Source organism: Siniperca chuatsi, linkage group LG22 (genome assembly GCF_020085105.1).
Source record: "Siniperca chuatsi isolate FFG_IHB_CAS linkage group LG22, ASM2008510v1, whole genome shotgun sequence".
Lineage (NCBI taxonomy): Eukaryota > Metazoa > Chordata > Actinopteri > Centrarchiformes > Sinipercidae > Siniperca > Siniperca chuatsi.
The window spans coordinates 70010-88299 of record NC_058063.1 but is presented as its reverse complement, the minus strand read 5'-3'; the positions used below and the strand labels follow the sequence as shown (position 1 = coordinate 88299).

The window sequence follows — 18290 nt, the reverse complement described above, 5'->3', positions numbered from 1 at the left end:
TTCCTCTTCTCTCTCTGCCTAGGAACACACCTTCCTCCTCTCCTTCTTCGTCTTCAACTATTCTTGCTGATTGTTGTATGCTTATTGTGTTCAGACTAGACGGTAGTGGTTGTTGACTGAAGTTATTGATTGTTAATCAGTGCTAAGGTTAAATAAACTCTATTGTATCTTTTAAAGAGCAGTTGCCTGTTGTGTGTATGTGTTGTGATAACAGCTGGTTGCGACGGTCAGTGCTCGGATCTCACCCTTCACTGTCCCCATTTTAATATAAGATAGTACCTTAAATATCAACATTTTTAGGTGGACAGCCAGCTTTGTTTTTCACATTTGGTTATTGGTCCCCGTAATAATTAATCCATATTAATAATTGATAATATTAATAGTTGTATTAATATTCATAAATATCTTTGATGTTTTTGCTAATAACCAAACCTGGCCTACCTGAATCCCAACATGCCTACTGAAAGCGACAGAAGGAGAGAGGAGAGAGACAACGGGAGAAAGAAGATGTCAAGTTAGTAACATGCATTTATGGGATAAAAATGCATACAGATGGAGAGGGAGAGGAGGAGAGAGGAGCTCAGTGCATCATGGGAAGTCTCCTGGCAGTCTAGGTCTATAGCACCACAACAAATAAGGGGTTTGTTGGGTTTCTGTAATTAGTATAGAGTACGGTCTAGACCTGCTCAATAGGAAAAGCGCAATGAGATAACTTATGTTATGAATTGGCGCTATATAAATAAAATTTAATTGAATTGAATAGCAGCATAACTAAGGGTTGGCTCAGCACTATCAACATGTTGGTCAATTTGGCAGTGGCTGAAATTAGCATAGGAGTCCTCTGTTATATTGAGACATAGCATTGAATTAAATGCAGATGGAATCACTTCCTTAAATTTAGCTACAGCAATATCAGATAGACATCTAGAGTGAGAATTTTTGCCTAATGGTGTGCAGTCCAGTAATAGCAGTTCAAAAGTCATTAAATAATGGTCCGATAAAGAAGGATTCTGTGAAAAGACTATTAAATGTTCAATTTCAATGATGCATACCAGAACAAGGTTGAGGGTGTGGTTAAAACAGTGAGTCGTTTATGTACACTCAATCACCCAATCAAATCTAATAATGAGATAAACGCAGTACTAAGGCTATCATTTTTAATGTCCACGTGGATATTGAAATCACCTACAATAATTACTTTATCTGTTTTAAGGACTAAACTTGATAAAAACTCTGAGAATTCAGATAAAAATTCCAAATAAGGACCAGGAGGTACACCATAATAAATAGAATTGGCTGTCGTGTTTTCCAGGTTGGGTGTGAAAGACTCAGAACAAGGCTTTCAAATTAGTTATATTATGAGTTATTTAGTTTAGGTTTAGGGTTGATTAATAGGCTTGAGTTGAAGATGGCTGTAATTCCACCTCCTCGGCTGGTGCCTTGATGAATGTTAGTATTAATATGACTGAGTGGATTAATTGAAGCTAACATAATCCTCATGACCCAGCCAGGTTTCAGTAAGACAAAATAAGTCAATATGATACTCTGATATTAAAGTCCACATTTAATTCTCCTATTTTGTTGTGCAATTTCAGCTGTGGTAATTTTGTTTAGGTTTTTATGTATAACTTATCTTCTGTTAACTTTTGATTTTATTAATTTAAGTGGGTAAATGAGGGGGGGCATACACCATCACTAAGGAGTTTTAATAATAATAAACCGGCACAAACTATTATATACCACCCCATCCTGTTATGGCTTAACTTTTTGCAAACCTGTTGAAGAATACACTACTAAGAACACAGGCTCTCATAAACGTGTATTAAAGAAAAAATATCCTAAATGTTGACGTTTCTTTGAACGTAACAGAGGTAGAAATGTCTCACAGTATGATACAGCAGAAGCACTACAGGGGGAGGTCGCGTAAACTGCTAAGCTGGCGGCACTGCCAGCCTGGAGGAGAGGAAGGGGGGTAGAGGATGAGGACAGAAGGGATTGATGAAACCACCGTGGAGGTTTCTGATGATCGCTCAGCGTTGCACGCGCAGCTTCTGCTCTAGGCTGAGCGACGGAACAGGGAGTAGTCGGGTTTTGCTGCCAACTGGACACGGTATGATATTTTTATTTGTGTCCGGGACTTGAATCACAAGCCGGGTAGTTTCACGGAGGTTGTCCGCGTCTGCTTCTTGAATTCTACTGGAGAGCAACTGTAGGTCCAACAGAAGGAGCTCAACAACTACATCGGAGGGACTTTGTTTAAAACTACACTGGTTTTTACGACATAGTCCACGTCGACGATTGAAACTGAAGGTGAGTCTACATTAAAACTTAAACAGTAACGGTTATGTACGGGAACAAGGTCGGGTGCGTCAAGCTGGAGATAGCATGAAAAACACCGGATGTTCTCTAAGTTTCCCTTCAATATAAAAGCAAAACGATGGTCTTAAAAAATAAAATAAAATTAAGTTTTTATATATATATATATATATATATAATCAGTTCAATACTATTGTCATTGCCTGGCTTGTGTCTTGCTGTAAACCCAATGATATGTTCTCAAGTAGACCTACACAGAGCACTTGTCGGCTTATTGTCCTGGCATTTGGTCCAACACTTCAGAGTAATCTTGTTTGACTGATCCTGCAGCATTAACCCAGCCTGACTGGGCCAGGTTAAACCTAGTACACCAGGTTACTGGATGAGATAACCAGAGTACAATCATAGGAATGAATCAGTATGTTAGGATTTGTCACTGGGAAGAAACTTATTTGAGTTTTTTCACATTTCTGTCATTGTGGTGTACATACAGTCAATTTACTCTTTCAAAAAGCATTAAATACCCTATATTTTGTATAGAAAACTACTTGAATACATCTCCACGATTAAGCATTTGTTTTACATTTATAAATCAAATTATTTTGAGAGATGTTTTTGTGTTTTAAGTCAGAAACATCAAGGTGGTGTAACTGTCAAAAATGGAAACAAAAAGAAAAGTCATTATATTCAACATTGTTGAAAAAATATCCATCAGCATGACATAATCTTGTTTTAGTCCTTTGCAGTAATAGATTATAACTTTTATCCTCTAACTTCATGTACTAACAATATTGAAAACATTTTCAAAATACTTTTCATTATTTAAACAGAGTAAAAGTATTAATATTATTATTAATTATTAATAATATTTACAAAAAGTAATGTTTGTAGAAAAGTTAATGTAATTTTTCAACTGATATTTGCTTTTGACAAAATAATGATTACTATCTGTAGACTCCAATGCATTTAAGGTGCATGAAAATATACAGTACATTATATATATGTAGGTGGGCAGCTGTGTCGAAGTATCCTTGGGCAAGACACTGAACCCCAAATTGCTCCCAAGGGCTGTGCCTTCGGTGTGTGAATGACTAGTTAGTTTCTTCGGACTGATGAGCAGTTAGCATCTGCCATGAGTGTGGTGTTGAAGTAATGGATTGTGCCACTAGGTGGTGCTGTCATGCGTTGCGCACTACGGCAGTCTCCAGAGATAACTCCCTTGATAAACAAGTTATGTGTTATGATATGTTTATATATATATATAAACTTTGTCCTTCACCCTCCGCGGGTGGTCTCATCCTTCGAGGTCGGGTCCTCTACCAGAGGCCTGGGAGCTTGAGGGTTCTGCGCAGTATCTTTGCTGTTCCTAGTACTGCACTCTTCTGAACCGAGATGTCTGGTGTTCTTCCAGGGATCTGCTGTAGCCACTCCTCCAGTTTGGGGGTCACTGCCTCCGATGACCACAGGCACCACTGTTGCCTCCACCTTCCAGGCCTTCTCCAGCTCTTCTCTGAGCCCTTGGTATTTCTCTAGTTTCTCATGTTCCTTTTTCCTGATGTTGCCATCACTTGGTATTGCCACGTCAACCACAACGTCTTTCCTCTGCTGTTTGTCCACCACCACGATGTCAGGTTGGTGACAGTTGCAGTTTGGTTAGGTTTAGGCATCAAAACTACTTGGTTAGGTTTATGAAAAGATCATGGTTTGGGTTAGAATAAATAGTTCCTAAAAACATTCAACATTGACTACTGGTTTCACACAGGAATCGAACCCCGGTCCCCCATGGAAAAGTTCTGTGTTTGACACATCTATCCACTCCAACCTCCTCCCTTTGTGGACTTTATACTGTGTTTGTCCTTATCAGTTTGAAAGTGTAACGTCTGCGTATTTATTATTGCTAACTTGACTAGAAAAAAAACCGTGGTGCAGGCATGACAGAGAATGGGTGTGATGCGATAACAATACTCTTAACTATTCCAGTAACCCTAGTCAGAGGGGTTACATGCAAAGGATGGGGGATGAATGGTTACTTCGAAACCCACAATCAAGGCGTACAGCGAAGCAACTAGTAGCTCAGTGTTCCAAGCGCCAACCTGAGATTGGGTATGAAGCCCCAACAAGTGCAATCACGCTGAACGAGGCAGCGACTGACCTGAAAGATAAGATCAGGATGAATGCAAGGCAACTCCGACACCAATTACAACGGCTAAGTAAAGTACCATCAGAAAGTCTCCTAGAAGATGTGAATGCAGCATTAAGTGCAATGCATTGAGTGCAGCATTGCACCTACCACAACGATCACTGAAACCAATGAGCTGATATACGCCTCAAGATGCTTGCCTATAAGAGAGGAGGCAAAAATCAAGGAGGCACAGAGAGAAGTGAGCCAACTGACAGAGGCCGAGAGAGGTACAATGAGAAACCAAGTACCCAAGAAGTACGACCAGATGCCCATACCTGAAGCACTCGAAACACAGGCAGGGTAATAACAGCAGAGCAAACCCAGCAGACAGCAGCAGACATCCAAGAAAGAGTCTCAGGTATGAAAAACTGGACAGCACAGGGCCCTGACAGGATCCAGACCTACTGGCTAAAGAAGCTCACTGCACTCCACGAGCGCCTAGCAGCACAAATGAACCAGCTGCTAAGGGACGCACCCTGAATGGCTTACCGAAGGGCGTACAATCCTGATCCCGCAAAGGGTACAGTCCCATCCAACTATTGGCCAATAACCTGTCTCTCCACAACATGGAAGCTCGTGTCAGGCATCATTGCGGCTAACAGAAGTGGACACATGGATCAATACATGAGCAAAGCACAGAAGGGCACCAACTCCTGGTTGACAGAACAGTCACCCAAGACTGCAGAACCCGACACACCAACCTGTGCACTGCCTGGATTGATTACAAGAAAGCATATGACTCAATGCCACACATGGATCACTGAATGCTTGGAGATGTACAACATCAACAGGACGAGCCAAGATCCTGTGGGACTTCCAGATTCAGACTGACAGAATGGTAATGGCGAACCAACCAGACATCGTGGTGGTGGACAAACAGCAGAGGAAAGCCAAAGTTTTTTTTATTTTTTTTTATTTTTTTTTTAATGATATGTATATATAAATCTTCGTCCTTCACCCTCCGTGGGTGGTCTCATCCTTCGAGCTCAGGTCCTCTACCAGAGGCCTGGGAGCTTGAGGGTTCTGCGCAGTATCTTTGCTGTTCCTAGTACTGCACTTTCCTGGACTGAGAGGTCTTATGTTCTTCCAGGGATCTGCTGTAGCCACTCACAGGACGTCATCTGTTGGGGCCTTATCTTTGATGTACTTATGGATCTTGGATGTTTCATCCTGGATAGTGGCTCTCACACTCACTAGTCCATGGCCGCCTTCCTTACGGCTAGCGTACAGTCTCAGGGTGCTTTGAGATGGAACCCTCCATGCATGGTAAGGAGCTTTCGTGTCTTAACGTCTGTGGTCTGTATCTCTTCCTTTGGCCACCTTATTATTCCTGCAGGGTATCTGATCACTGGCAGGGCGCAGCTGTTTATTGCCTGGGCCTTGTTCTTGCCATTGAGCTGACTTCTTAGGACTTGCCTTACTCGTTGGAGGTATTTGACAGTTGCTGTTTTCCTTGTTACCTCTTCGAGGTAATATATATGTGTGTGTGTGTGTGTGTGTGTATATGTATACACACACACACACACACATATATGTTTGTGTGTGTGTGTGTTTGTGCTTGCGGACACAGCACTCGATCCATGAGGTGTTGGAAGGTGGCCGGCGTCACAAACAACCTGAACGGAAGTGTGGTAAATTGGTACTACCCGTACGGAGTGGAGGAGGCCATCTTTCCCTTAGACTCTGGCGACAAGGGAATCTGTCAGTAGCCTGTGGTCAAATCCAGTGTCATGAAAAAACGAGCGGTGCCTAACCGATCCAGGAGCTTGTCGACCCGAGGCATCGGATAGGCATCAAATCGTGACACATCATTCACTTTGCAGTAGTCCACACAGAACCGTATGGTCCTTCTTACCTACAAGAACGATGGGGCTACACCTAGGCTACCGGCTCCGCCTCTCTCCATGCTTTTAGGAGGTTGAGGTGGTAGATCTGTATTGGCCCTCCCCTATCAGACAGCACAACCTCATAGTCCATGTCGCCCACACGCCGGGTGCCCACAAAGGGTCCTTGCCACCGGGCGAGTAATTTGGAGCTGAACGAAGGGAGTAATACAAGCACTTTATCGCCGGGCGTGAATTGTCTTAAGCTAGCCCCTCTGTTGTACAGGTATTGTTGACGCTCCTGAACCTGGAGTAAATTCTCCCGTCACAACTGCCCAAACGTGTGGAGTTTTGCTCTCATGTCCAGGACATACTGAACTTCATTTTTACTGGGGCTTGGACCCTCTTCCCAGTTTTCTCTAACTAGGTCCGGGACCCCCCGTCCCCCCGAAAACTGAGAAACAGAGAAAATCCCGTGGAGGCCTGGGGTACCTCCCGCACTGCAAACAACAGAGGATCTAGCCACCTGTCCCAATTGCACTCATGGACTTCAAAGTTTTGTTCAGATGCTCGATGAGCCCATCGGTCTGTGGGTGGTTATATACGCTGGTTCGAATCGACTTGATGCCCAATAATCCGTAAAGTTCTCTCAGTGTGCGTGACATGAATGCGGTGCCCTGGTCAGTCAGGATCTCTTTCGGGATCCCGACTCGGGAGATGACGTGAAACAGTGCCACCAACGGCAAATGTCTCCCCAAATCCCATGCCAATAGAATCGGGCCATTATCCGGTCTAGTGTTTTATTACACCACATATGCCTCGCCATCATGTTGTAATGAGCCTGGAAAACTGTTCCCCGACGGCTTTTTGGTACTAAAAATTGCGTTACTTCTTCCCCTGTCTGAGTGTTATGACTCACTCTGTACAGCCTGTCCCTGATCACTGAAAAGTGTGGATATGACTGGGCTGCGTCAGGGCACACCACATGACCAGCAATTTTTATCATTTGGTTGAAGGCAAAGCGTAGAGTGTCGTCACGAGACTGCTCCAGTGGAAAATCTTCTGTGGAGGGTAACACAGGAGTCATTTCTCCTGTGGAGGCACTGCCGGTTCCCGCTCCCCATCTGCAGCATCGGAAAACCTTGCGTCGCCACTAAACACAGCAGACACATTCCATGTCCCTGATGGTCGTGCATGCACCCCCACACAGTGCCTCACTAACCTATCAAACCCAGGCCAATCTGTACCCAAAATCAGGGGGTGATAACTAACTGCTGCCTTAACACAATTTTTTTTCCCTTGATGTCTAATTTCCACCAGCACTTCAAGGTATCTGTGAACATCTCCATGTACACACTTAATATCTACCCAGCAAGCCTCCACCAAAGCCCAGGGTCAAACAAGGTTCTGGTGAATAATGGACTGCATACAGCCCGAATCCACCATTGCCCGGTGTATACCCCCTTGGATTCTTACCGGTACATGGTATGTCGCCCCTGGGCTGGGGGAAGGTGTCGGAGAGCCGGCAACCCGAATCACTTGTCCGACCTCCATGAGTGGGCAGTGACCGAATGATTTTGTCTATCAGCCACCCCTCGTAAGAGGATTCCCCCTTCTGTAGCCACCTCGTCGCCGCATCCCTCAGTTGCTGGGCGTAGACAAAAGGGCGATCAGCGTGCCCAAGCCTTATGCCCCGGAACTGGTGTTGGTGATCTTTGCTGGAGAATCCCAGCCGATCCAGCACGGACCTCCTCAGTCATGCGGACTCCGACGCACGACGGAAGCTGTCTGCACTTCCCCGGAGAGCAGTGGCAGCAGCCGCACCGACCACTCTGCCGCTGGCCATCCACATGCCACCGCCGGGGTCATCTTGTGGAGGGTGACACCGGAGAGGGAGAGTGGTGGGGATGATGGTAATGCGGCTCCCAGCCGGGACACCAGACTTGCTAGCAGCTGGGTCTGCTTCTCCGCCTGATACTCTCCCCTAGTACTAATTTTGTAAATAATCAAGTAGTACTTTTACAGTGTGCTCTAACAAAATGTTGCATATTACAGTGATGTCTGGTAATGTGGAGTGTGGGAATGTGGGAGTAAGTTTCAAAACACAGCTAGAAAGGGAGTTTAGAACGACTGAAATCTAGGGTAAACAGGGCAGCAGTGGTATATTAAAAATATCAATCTTTATCATTCAAAATATTATGTAACATGGTGGAATCTTGTCTTCCCTACACTGTAAAAAGTAACTTTCAAGGAACTTCAGCTTATTTGTGGGTTTGAGGCCTATATTGCTACTGCTGCAACTATTACTACTAAACCAAAGGATTACAACACCAAATCAAATTTAATTTGTGGATAATTGATTCAATGTTTTTTTTGTAATATATTAAGAATAGAATGAGGTGTATTTTATTTTCTAATTTAAAAATTACACAAAATTAATAAGCAATAAAACAAATGAATAAATAAACAAGACAAAAATTTGCAAAAGCAGTACTGAAATTACTTTCAAACATCAAAAGCATTTGGTGACTTTTACTGGCACACTCATCACAACCAGATGAGTAATTTCACAGCCAACACAGAGATCCACACTTAATAAAAGAGAGGAGCATTCATTTCATTCAAGTTATATTATGCCCATTTTCAGGTTCATAATTTTATTTTGGGGTTGTACCAGAATACCAGAAATTTTCACCCTGTGTCTTGAACGCTCTGTTTTAACTACCGAGTGAGGCATCTTACTTCTATTCAATCTTTGTTGGGAGTTGCACATACACAGTACCTAGGTTAGGACTACTAGCCAATCAGAAGCAGAGTAGGGTGGATCCTGATGAGCAAGGTAGTGTGATCCAACCGGTTCAACCAGTAACTAGACATATCAAGTAATTAAAACAACTTTTAAATCACATGAAAAGACTCACTATCTGCAGCCTCCTCTCTAAGTAGCTTGGTTTGAGGGCATGCCACACTAGCCGCTAGGTGTGCATTATAACGCATGTTACATAGTGACATACAGGTAGATAAGTTACGGAAGTAACGGTTGGACTACAATTGAGCTGTTTTCAGGCAGTTCAGGAGCAGTGTTTTCTGTGGGAGAGGGTATCTCCTTTTGGGGTGGACTTTGGGCTCTTTGACTTTGCAAACCTATTACATGCACAAAAAAGATATATAATACAATTAAAGGAAAGGGAATATGACCACTTCTTTATCAAGTAAAAATACATTTGATTACAGATTCAGAAATGCTAAGAATTACATGCTTTTCTTGGATTTATATAGCTATAAAATGAAACCTTTGGAGTTTTTTTAATTGCTCATCAGGAAGTAATCTGAAGACATTTTTACATTTTATAGATAAAATTATGAATCAGTTCATCAACAAACAAACAGATTATGCATGTTTGGGAACCACAAAAGCTCAAGAAGATCTCAATAAGAAGAAAAATACAAGAAACACAACAATAACTTTGAAGACTTTCTTGAAAAGGTAGAAGTCACTGTATCAAAGTATGCTTTACATGTCAAAAATTGTAGAGATAAGTTTGATAAGTTTCTCTGATCGTAAAATATCAAAATGTTTTGTCGGTTCTGTCAAGGTTTGTTTCAGTGAAACAAACAAATAGTTCAGGAGCACAGAGTTTGAATGAAAAGATTTTTCTCTCAAAGTTTAGCATATGATTGAGGCGGCTTGGAAACCAACAGCAACCCATAGAGTGAAATACAGGGAGAGAGAATATAGGCGGTCATTGGTCAGTGTGTCGCATTGTGTACCATTGTGTAAATTAGGTCATGGCCAAGTGTGCAGAGGTGGAGGAAGAGATACAATGCATGAAAGCCCACCCTGGACTAGATGGGGTGTGCCTCAATCCATGAGTCCTGCAGGCTGCGTACAACAGCTACTGGCAAGAATATGGTGAATTGGAAGTTTCAATTTTATGCTAGAAATGTGAAATGAATTTTCTAAAAAAAAAATCCATAGGCTGTACAGACACATCATACCAAACTTTGTTCGTTGGTGCTGGGGATACCTAGGAAAACATGTCTTGGTGGTTGAAACCAGTCAGCGTTTTCCTATTGTGATTTTAATCTTTTAATTTTACTCTGATATGCCCTAATCAATATTCATTTTAAGTACATCCTTGGCTTGGTGCGAGTGTGCCTGAAGTAAGCCCAGTGGCTTCCCTTTTTCAACAATATGGAAACCTCTACCGATCAATTGATTTAGGCTTTGGAGATTGAATAAAAGCAACATTTGTTGTTTCTCAATTTATCAATTTACTGTTTTGTCTATAAAATGTCAAAAAATATTCAAACATGCATATCGCAATTAACCAATTCCCAAGGTGACATAAATGTCTTGTTTTGTCAGACCAACAGTCCACAACCCAAAGATATTCAGTATACTATCATATAAGATGAAGAAATTAAGCAAATCCTAAGCAGCAAATGTTTGTTCTGAAGGCAGGTGTGAAAGTGACCCAACACTATCCTTTAATGCAGATGTTGTGGCCTTTTAAAATGAGATACGTGCATCTTAAGAGCCACAGCCTTGTCAGGGTGTTCATACTTGGAGCTGAGGGGAGGGGGCACTGGGATAGTAGCTAACAGGTCCTTGTATGGCTTGGAGTCATTTAAATATTTTCACTCTGCATGTCACATTCAAAAATAGAACTGCTGTCTTATGAGATGTTAGTGTAATAGCAACAAAAAAGAAACATACTGAAAGTGGGTTGTGCCTTCTAGATTTCAGCTGAGTAGTTTCTCCTCTTCCACTTTGGAAACTTCACCTTCAGTGTGAAGGTGAAGTTTCCAAAGTGGAAGAGGTCTGTGTGCATTCTCATTGTAATGCATAGCAGCAAGGAGAAAAACTGACTCTAAACAAAAATACAATACAATTAAAGCTGCAAGCAGCGTTGCACAGGCCCTTGCCTCCACGCGTGCCTCGGGGGGAGCGACAGCTGCAGTCTTGTGACCGGAGGCCGGCTGACACCGCTCTGAATCTTCACTACCATCGGGTACTGCGCAAAGGAGTTAAATATCACTCCCTGCATCCACTGTGTGGTGGAGAACATGCACTAATCATTCATGATGTTCAAACATGGACATCCTGAAGGAGAAAATGAAGAGGACATTTGCTGAGAGAGTCTGCTTCATTCAAAGCCACTCCACAAGTGACATTCTTCAGGAGTTTCCAGCTTTCCAGCATATCAGCATTGTCAGTTCAAACCCTGCATGGAGTTAATGTACAAAAGTTTCACTTTTAATAGGTTACTCTTCCAACAAATTTGTAATGTATGGAAATAACCTTCTTTTAGATTTTCTCTGAAATTGATCACATCTATAAAGTTGATGTGGACAAGAGGTTGCTGGAAGGCTTTGGAAAAGCAGCAGACAAAATTGTTGCAGAGGCCAGAAGGAAAAGCCTGGGCGAGGACATTCTAGTCCAGTACCACAGGGAACTCAGCCAGGAATGTGAGGAGACACACAAAGGTATTTATAACTTTATTTGAGGTTCTTAAAATAAATGTTGCCATCATTGTTATAAAAACTGATCCAAGTTTTTATTTCTTTCCCTTTAGTACTCACAGTCGTTGCTGCAATACTCCTGCTCCCCTACCTCTTCAATGAAAATCCAGACAGGCTGTATGTAATTGACAAGGTTAGAGCACCACCAGTCATTCATAGGTAGGGCTCTTGTATGCCTTGCCATATTTTGTTTTAATGGAACTCTGGAGCGTATTACTCCTTTGGTGTCGTTCATTTGGATAAGTGAGTACAGAAATACAGTCCCACTCCCCAGTCATGCCTGCTGGAAATTGTGGGATTTTCTTTTGCTTATGACACTCTTGCAAAGAACTTATTTTTTCATTTCCTTTTATTGCATATAATTGTGTGAATATAACTTACTGCCAGAAAAGCGGCTTGTGTGGTAAACATGATCAGGTAACTTCCAAATCAGATGTGCTGACTAATTTATGAGCTGAGATTTGAGCTTTTGATATTCAGTGCACATCTGGGATAGATAGGGCATCTTCACACACTCTCTAGTTCTGAGTCAAGTCTGTTCTATTGAATTGTTGGATTAATGGATTTATTGATATTATTAAGGGAGCTCAGCCTATTACTTAGCTACTGAGATGTCTAACCCAGGAGCGACCTGGTTGACAAGCTTAGCTTTAGCTTGATGTTACTGTTCAGTACAGAATGCACAGGGCATTGTTCGGTTGCAGAATAACAATCTCTTTATTTCCCCCGCTGTGCTTAAATGTGAACAAAGTCCATTGTCCAGTTTCCATCGAAAACCAAACACTCTGCTCACAGCATGACAAACAAACTTATTAGCGCCACAGCATTCAAAAACCCTTTGCCCTTCTGGGGTCAAACACCCTATGATAACAGTGCAACAGTGACTTCCTACCTTTAAACCTGAGCCCTTGATAGTAACACAGCGACACCCAATGTACACAAAGGAAATAATTACATTCTGGTTATTTCAACAACGTATTTGGCTCTTACAGACATTATATAATGTTTATTGTATTTATTACTGTGTAATATTTTCTATTCATTGAGTTTTCTATTTATTTTTGCAAATTATAAATGCTCAACCCTCAAAATCATTATGGTTGAACTTTTCAATAGTCCGATTTATGCAAATAAAGCCTTGCTTAAAGACAGCTGCTGTTTCATCATCATCATTTATTATTATATAATATTATTGTTGTTATTTTCATTACTACAGTAGAACTTCTAAAGGTTCCTCACAGAGCTGTAAAAGGTTCCTCAGGTAACCCTAAGTGCAGGTTCTTCTAATAACCTTTTCTTGAAGGTTCCTCAAAGCACCTTAAGAGGTTCCTCCACAGTTTCAAATTTAAGAACCTCCAAAAGTTCTCAAGGATCTTGTGGTTTTAACAGTATATATGCAGTGGCCATACAGCAGTTTTTCAGGATCTATAACACTTAACAACACAACGCCATATGTGGTGGGTGCCACTAACAGCAGAAACTGAACACTTCCTAGCAAACCTTTTTTTGCTCCTGTTTTGGGCATGGCTTGCTTCCAGTTGTAGTAGGTGGCACTATGACTATAACTCAATACTGACATGTAGAAGTCCTCAGGCCAGGACTCTTATCAAACATGAAATTTTGAGCAGATCGGACAATGTACATTCAAGTTACAACAATTTCCTGATTCACGGCGAATAATGAGCCATCGTGGCAACAGCTTTTGATGAAAACTCACAAGCTTCACTATTAAGCATCATCAAGTTTGAGGTGGATCTGGTTAACCTGCATGAGTAATTTCTAAGAATATAGGGCCTGTAACTTCCTGTTGCCAGTAGGTAGTGCTATGACTATGTCTCAATATTGGCTTGTAGATATCTTTAGGCTGTGACATTCATCAAACATGTAAAATTTTTTTAAATATCTGACAATGTGGAGCTGAGGTAGCACAGTTACTAATTTTGGAATGAGGTAGCGCTGTATTTTGGAATAAGGTGGCACTGCTACTAATTTTGGAACCAGCTAGTACTGTCCCTTCTTAAGGATAAATGCCCAGTGAGCTTTTTGATCGGTGCCTTGCTTGCTGCCATTCATGAAGTACCAGTCTGAGATAATTTCATTGTCTTGCTTTGGCTTGGGTCTCGGAATAGCTTGCCCAGTCACTTGGAACCTTACCTGGGGATCTATTAGCATAATTTCCCATTTTCCCCCATCTAGACAACAATGCCTTTGCTCCCTCTGCTGTTTGTTTATTTGCCTCCTTAAGACTAGGGTATGGGGTGTCACCGTTTGATCCCCTCCAGCCACATTCCCACTTCCTCAAACACATTCATTGCCATTCTCATTCTGTCCACCAGATGCCCTCTGACGTTCTCTCCTGTCCCAATCTTCTCACTCCCACATCCAGCCAATACATTAGCCAGATCGATTGAGGTTGTGGTGCGAGAAGGGTCTGAGGGATCTAGAGTCTGTAACTACTCTGCCGTAGAGCTCTATTAAGTTATGCACCATTCTCCATGAATGATCTAGTTTTGGTACATCCATAACTGGGGAGTTTGTTGGTGCATTTTCTATTTCTCTTAGTACTCTATGGATACTAATTATTTTATTGTTTCCATAATTTCTTCTACACATCTAGGATCTACTGGGTGCTGGGGGTGCAATTTTATCTCAAATCATGTGGATGTATGATTTACCCTTCCACAATCATCTTTAAATTTGGAATATACCCCTTTGCTTAGTATTTCCCTTACTGGGTAGAATCAGAATTTTAGACAACCTTTTCCATAACTTCCTCATTATCTATTTGTTTCATGTAGTTAGTCTTTGTGCAATGTTTCATGTATTTGGGGGTGAGCAGTCCTGTGGGGGCCAGAACTCCTACAGTTGGGCTGCTTTAACCTGCTTCATCTTCGTCTTTGAACCATTGGCCAACCTCACTGATGGCCAACTCATAGCTGGTCCTTCTGCTCCTTTGTCAAGCCCGTCCAAGTCACGCTGTCACCTCTTGGTCTTGTGGGATGTCTAAATTTTCTCGGGGGGAACCAGTCAGCTGTTGCCGGGATCTTGATTGTATTTGGACACCTGAGGATATTGACCTCGGGGAGGAACTACCCTCCCCTGGCCAGATCCATTTCCTTGGTTCTGGCTAGGTGAGAATGGTCTAGGAGATGCAGGGTGGTATGCTGGTATGTTTTGCCCTGAGTCCTGGCCCTTTTGACCAGTGTATCTTTCTCGTCCTCAGCCATAGGGGCCATACAGGCCATAGCGCTAATTGGCGGTGCCTCTTTTTTGCTAATTCCTGCTGCTTAGGTTTTTCCTTTGTTCATTGTCGGGTCGTTGTGTCCCTGCCATGTGCATGTTTCATTGTGCCAGGCAGTAGTTTCTGGTGAGTTCTGTTGGAATTATTCTTTGTCTCCCTTGGACCATGTCTGGATTCTGGACTTTGAACTTTGCCTGCTCTCTGTTGGATTTGGTTAACCTTGTTGGACTTATTTCCTGGTTTCGACAACTGCCAGCTGGTAACCCATTTTCCATTACCTGGACCTCTATCTGCCTAAATGCCTGTTTCCTGTTTGTTGCCTGTCTGCCTGTACCCGCCTGTGAGCTACATCACCAAATAAATAACACTGAAGTCATCCAGCTACCTCATCTACATACCGCTTCCTGGTCTTCTGCATTTGGGTCCTCATACTGCACCACATAACAGAACAACCCGACCATAAATATGGACCCTGTTGGAGGACAGCCAGCAGCGAACAGTCCAGGCAGACAGCCATAGCTGGCGCGCTTTTTGCTGTGTCCTTCAAGCCCTGGCTGAGAGACTCCATTCCTAAGTGGGCCAAGGACTTTTTGAGTGCTCCCGGGCCTCAGCTTGATTCCCAGCCCGCTAGCAACCAGCCAGATTCCCAGCCCTCTAGCAACCAGCCAGACTCCCGGCCCGCTAGAAACCAGCCTGACTCCCCGACTACTAGCCCTTTATCAGTCAGGCTTGGTTACGTGAGCTTGCAATCTGCCTGTCCCGAACCGGTCCCAGCTCCAAATCCATACCTGGGCACCCTCCTGGCTCTTGGTGGTCCTCGCAGTCATCAGCCTGCACCCCGGCCCACCAGTCATCAGCCTGCATCCCAGCCCGCCAGTTATCAGCCTGCACCCCAGCCTTCTAGTCCCCAGCTCATATTCCTGCATGCTTACTTCCTGCATGCTAGTCTCCAGTCAGCATCTCAGCCTGCAAACCAGGTGGTACCTCAGTTCGTTGCTGTCTTGGCGCCTTCTGGGAAACCCCCCAGGAGGAAGCGTGGCTCCCACCTCATCTGCACTGCTGCCCAGTGCCCCAGAGCCGTCGCGGTCTCCAGTTCCGGGCCCGCTGTTCCAGGACTCCCTGCTGAATCGCAGTGGCCCCGAGTTCCAGGACTCCCTGCTGGATCGCAGCAGCCCCCTGGACTCCCAGCTGGATCGCAGTCACCTCCTTTCCTGGCTGGATCACAGCAGCACCAACCCCTTGTCGCCGCTGGATCGCAGTCGCCTCCAGCGGCCGGTTGGATCGCAGCAGCAGCCATCTCTTGTCGCCGCTGAACCGTCTGCTGCGTCGCAGCACTCCACTGAATTCTCTGTTGCAGCAGCAGCAGCACCCTCCTTCTCTGCCAGACTGGCAGGCTCCGGGTTCCCGGGCATCACTGGTTCTTCAGCTCCTCTACCAGTCTGGTTGTCCAGCCTCCAGAAGGGATCCGCCTTCGCCATCGGCCTTCAGAAGGGTTCCGCCTTCACCGCCGGCCTCCAGAGGGGTTCCGTCTTGGCCACCGGCCTCCAGAAGGGTTTCGTCTTTGCTGCCGGCCTCCAGTGACCTTCTGCCTGCACCGCCGGCATTCTGGCATTCTCCGGCTAGGAGAGACTCGATCCCTCATAGCCGTAGCTCTGGCTTTCCTGATCTTTTTCGGTCCCACAGCTTGACACACCTCTGCCTCATTGCCGGGGGTCTCACAGAGGTCTGGCTGATGCAGTGTAAGCAGAGGGCCATTTTGTGGAGCTAGTTTGTCAGGAGCCACCGTTCTTATTTTGATATTTTATTTTCCTGAAGCTAAACTCATTCAGACTGTCTCTGATTGGGATTAAGAATTAAAACCTGAAAGTTCCCTGGTGCTTCCTCCAAAACCTCAAGTAGGGTCGCTACACTTGTTCCAAACGAGTGTTTAAAGGTCCCACAGCCATGTAAAAACATATCCAGGTCTGTTCTCTTGTATTTGTTACTGATGCTCATGGAAGAGGGCTTTATAGCTGCCTAACAGCCACTATTTAGATTGATCAGGATGCATACTTCCCCCTGGAGCAATGGCCACATTCAAGATGCCTCGGCAACACCCTCCTAACCTGCCACCAGAGGTTAACACTACTTGGTTGTAATATGAGGGCCTGTATTTTGAGCATGTATTGGTCACACTCTCCTTGCCATTCTTTACCGGCCAAGTGTCTGAGTGCTAGAGCTAAACCCCCACTGTTGCTGAGCTGGGTATTCGCTGGATTCAATAGGAAATATGGCCTCATGTGATGGTACCCCACTACAATTGATGTTATTGCCTTAATTCTGGCAGCTGTTGCCGGACAAGTTTTTTTCTTTGTAGGCTTTATACTAATGTTGTCAGGGTCGAGCACATAACCGAAAGGTTGAGACTTCCCTCTTGTATCTATCCTTTTCAAGACACGCCAGGGTCACCCTAATCTGGAATACTCCTAACATACCCCAAAGGAATGCTTATGGGTCCGTAGCGTCTAGTGTTCCAAATCCAGACCTAATTGGTATTAACCTCTAGCCACCAGCCAAGTTATCTCTAACTTGTTAGAGATAATTGCTTGTCAACTCACATTTTACAAGCATACTATGAGCATAATCCAAATGTGTAAAAGATGATTAAAATAATGAGTACAATGTCTATATATAGGATGAAAACATATGGGTACCTGAGTAAATCGGTACCTGAATATACAGGTATATAAGTATACTAATAAATGATTCTAATAATATATAAAGGAAATATAAAAATAATCGTAAAAATCGTAAAATACAACCAGCAGTAGGAAAACAAAGTAAAACTTGAATTAACTAACTTGTACATAAGAATAATATAAGAAGAAAAAAAAGGTACTAAAAACTTAACTCCAAACTCAGTGAGTAACCTTAGGGATTAGTTGAGATGGTGAGAGCTGAAAGCTCTTCTCACCAAAGTTCTCCTCTTTTTGCCCCCTACAACACCAGGCAGTATCCTTTAAAGCACTTTGTGGATATACAGTGTTAACAGGGCTGCAATTATACTTACTGTGTCCACATAGCCGTGAGGGTCCGGTGATGTAGGGATAGGGGGTGGGGAGAGGGAAGCACAATGCAAATTCTACCTTGAAATTTAAAATAGTAATAATTTAATGGTAGTGGTAATAATAATAAAGTAATAATGATAGGAATGATAGTCATA

General features: G+C 43.4%; 1 protein-coding gene across 1 annotated transcript in view; it reads left to right on the top strand.

Annotated features, from left to right (window-relative positions):
• Window positions 1–1974: 1974 nt before the first annotated feature.
• Window positions 1975–18290, top strand: part of gal3st4 (galactose-3-O-sulfotransferase 4) — an 82677-nt gene continuing 66361 nt past the window's right edge. Inside the window, exon 1 of the mRNA XM_044183783.1 lies at window positions 1975–2310. The gene's annotated coding sequence lies outside the window, so the exon portion shown is untranslated. The remainder of the gene's footprint in view (window positions 2311–18290) is intronic.